At 38.9% G+C, this 3,804-nt stretch overlaps 1 pseudogene; it reads right to left on the bottom strand.

Moving 5' to 3' along the window:
* Positions 1-584: 584 nt before the first annotated feature.
* LOC104959808 (menin pseudogene) lies at positions 585-3,488 on the bottom strand (annotated as a pseudogene).
* Positions 3,489-3,804: the final 316 nt, after the last annotated feature.

The following is a 3,804-nucleotide window of genomic DNA, read 5'->3' as shown; positions in this document are numbered from 1 at the left end:
TCCGGTCCACATTAATACAAATGATCCCAATACTTATGATTGTATGAAAATATCTTAAAATCAATACAAATGTATTTATTATAAACGTTAGTCCTTAACACCTATCACTGTGTACATCACCATTCAAACATCTTTTAAAAGTTGAACAAACCCCACACAGCTCAGTGAAATGTTGACTTTATTTGATCATTTCAGTAAAAACTAACGTTCCTATTTCTCTTTTTGATTATAATACTGATGAACGTTCAAAACAAAGCACTCTGGCAAGTTACCACATACATTTCAAAAAGCTTAATAAGCACCGTAACTTTCATGATATAATTTCTCTGTCATAATCGTTTGTTTCCGTGAACGGCCGACGCAAATGCTGAGGCTGCAAGGCATTGTGGGGCAGCATTTTCTCCTCTCCTTTCGGTTAGGGAGGTCCAGTGGTTCCTAAGCTAAAGGAGGTTATAAAGGAAGTTTGAAACCTCCTTTCCTTTCATTTGGAGAATTGGAACGGCACTTATCATGGCTGCCACTGACGTACTTCCGGGTCATTTCACGTGGTTAGGAAGGTTCCTAAACTAAATGGACTATTGGAACGCAACCCAGGGCTATAGGCTCCTGTGTGTTTAGTGCTAATCTTTATATGTTCAGTCTATGGTGTTTATTAGCATGTTTACATGCTAAGCTAAAGTGGTGGGAATGCTAATCGTGTGAGTTCAAAAAAGTAAAGAATTTGACTTATTTTCTAAAAAATATTGACGCAGTATGGCATGATGTTGACATTAAAAGTCGACATTTTGATCTATTAATCAAAATATTTTGAAGTCAACATTTCAAATTAGCTCAATATGTGGATTTCTCACATACTTTGACTTGTTAGGTCAGAACAATTACTTTTTGTGATGATTGTGTTCTAGTAAATGCTTTGAGTAACAAGGTCAAATGATTGACTTTGTATTTCAATTAAATATAGAATAACATCACACATTTTGACTTTGTAGTTATTTATTCAAAAAGTAACTTTTTATCTCGTAATTTTAACCTGGTAATATTTATTTATTTGTGTTGGAAACGTGCTCACTTTATACTTTTAGTTTTGAAACTTATCACATCCATTTTACACATTATAAATCTGTTCTGTGACTTGGATAATAAATAAACAAGTGTATTGTGTGCATATTGATTTTTGACCAAATGAAACTATAATATTTGCAGGCCTATTGACCTGAGCCAGGTAAATCCATGGATGTATTAAAATAACAACGTCAGGCTGCTAAACAATGACATGAATAGTTTTACTTTGAGTTTTTCCCCCCTTCTTCCATCTAATGTGTGCAATAAAAGCCCAATCCAATCATGTATACTCTTATTTTCTTAAGAATGGCATGTAATTAAGATCATTTTTTGATTTCGTGAGACCACCCACAGTTAGCAAATATTCTCTGGAGAGATGAACCACTGCTTTTTTATTGAATGAAGCAAAGACATACTACTTCCCACTGCAGAAAAGGTGACAAAAAACCTGTTCCAGTGTAGAGCCTCTTATAGCTCAGTCAACTGTGACCATGTGTTCTTAACTTCTTATATATCTAATACACCTCCTCAGATCGCATTATGTTTTATTTTAGTTCTTTATTACTTGCAGATACAAAAACAACAACCACAAGTCCTAAAGCATATAGGATGTAGCAGGGTCACCTAATGTGGCTCCTTCAACAGTGCATGGTCTTCCTGGTCTTCTCTAATCATTAGAAAAAGGCCTCGCTTAGCTATTCTCAAAACTAAAGGCCACCTACTTTAGAAAGAACAAAGGCAAAGTAAGGCAACAAAGAGCTAGCAAGAAAGAAGCTGTCGATAAAGCAGAAGTGGACAATGTTACACAGTAACTATCCTAAATAAATCAATCACTTCCAAGGCTTCAGTCATGGACAGGTTCCTAATGGTACAAGTTGATATTTACACGCCTGTATGTTGTATTCTGGTCACCCTCCTTACTTTGGCTTCAAAACATCTGCATGTAAGTTAATGAGAATTTCATAGTAAGTGCGCAATTGGCTGCCAATCAAAACACAAACTAAGGATGAATGAGTGCTTACAATCTATCAAACAAGGCAGAATTTGTTTTCCTGGTCCTTGTAAAATAAAAAAAACAGTGAAATGTTCACGTCATCAGTTCAAACCTGATATGTGACGCTTAACTCGAGTGTGACTGAACTGGACCTCTGGATGAAAACACTGGTCTCACAAACAAAAGTGAGGTTTATCGGCTGTCGGTTCACAGTTTGTCCTACAGAGTCTCCTCCTCCAACAATCAGCGTGTCTAGAGAGACTTGCGCTGGCGCTTCATGAAGGACATGGAGTAGTCCCCGGTGGGGGTGCTCTTCTGCCTCTTCATCTGGACCTGGGACTGGGCGGTGAGCTGCAGTTTGATGGCACTCGAGTTCACCTTGGCCGCACACAGCAGCCCCTTCATCCCCTTCATCTTCTCACTCTGGAAGGTGACCACAGGCCCGGAGGGGGAGGGGGAGGAGGGCGAAGAGTCCGGGCTGGGGGGTTTTCCTTCTGCGTCTACGCCCCGAAGGCCCTGGGAGGAGCGGCGGCGGCCCCCTCCGTCTCCCACCTTTTTGGGCGTGGCTGCTGGGGGTGTTTGTGTTATTAGCTGGCTGGAGGGGGAGGTGGGGGGGACAGCAGAAGGGCTGGAGCCCTGCTCATCCAGCTTGGACTCCCTCCTGGGGCCCCGCCTGCGGCCCTCCCGGGGGTCGTCGCTGGACATGTCGTCATCATCATTCTGGGGCTCAGGCTCCTTAGTGATGATAGTCACTCTCTGACGCACCTTTGGGATCAGAGCAAACATTTCAGATATAAGATATGGACACATGCTGTTCATAACCTACAGCATTCATCTGTATGCATTTCATAATTATTTATTATTACAATAAACAGTATTTTATATTTGACTGTACAGTATTTAAATTTCACATTCTGTTCTTGCTTATCTTCTTTTCTATTTTTAAATGAATATAATAAACTTAATTGATATAGCACCTTCCATGCAAGATGCAGCCCAACATGCTTTACATAGACAAGATTCATAGAAAAAGCGAGGAACATAATACAAAACAAGTTATAAAAAAAGAACACTGAAAGAGTTAGATCACAAAACAATAAAAGATGAACAGGGATACCACTCAAATTAAAAAGATAGGTCTTTAATGTACTTGTAGAACTTCCAGTAGAGTTTGTTGATCTAAGATCCAATGGGAGGCTGTTCCAGTGTTTCACAGTTATGGGCCATGAAAACAGAGAGAAGCCTCACCAGATTTCTTGTGAAATACTTGAGGTACTTCTAAGAGAAAGGCATTGGACTCCTCCTGGACAGACTCCTGTGTATACTTGGTCAATTACAACATTCCCTGCAATATTTAGCTTATTGTATTTTATTTGACATGTATATAGTTCACCTCATCTGCATTACTCGCACATTGGTTTTGCAACATAATCTTGCACTATTTTATTTCTACTTTGTTTCTTTTTGCATTATGTTAGTTTATTTTTTTATAAATGTGTTTTATGTCATACAGTTGCAAGAAAAAGTATGGGAACCCTTTGGAACTACCTGGATTTCTGCATAAATTGGTCATAAAATGTGTTCTGATCTTCATCTAAGTCACAACAATAGACAAACACAGTCTGCTTAAGCTAAAAACACACAAACAATTATATGTTTTTATTGAACTTACCATGTAAACATTCACAGTGCAGGGTGGAAAAAGTATGTGAACCCTTGGATTTAATAACTGGTTGACCCTCCTTTGG

This window comes from Notothenia coriiceps, unplaced genomic scaffold, assembly GCF_000735185.1.
Source record: "Notothenia coriiceps isolate Sejong01 unplaced genomic scaffold, NC01 NC01_scaffold00031090, whole genome shotgun sequence".
Classification (NCBI taxonomy): domain Eukaryota; kingdom Metazoa; phylum Chordata; class Actinopteri; order Perciformes; family Nototheniidae; genus Notothenia; species Notothenia coriiceps.
This window is presented reverse-complemented; position numbering and strand designations above follow the sequence as displayed.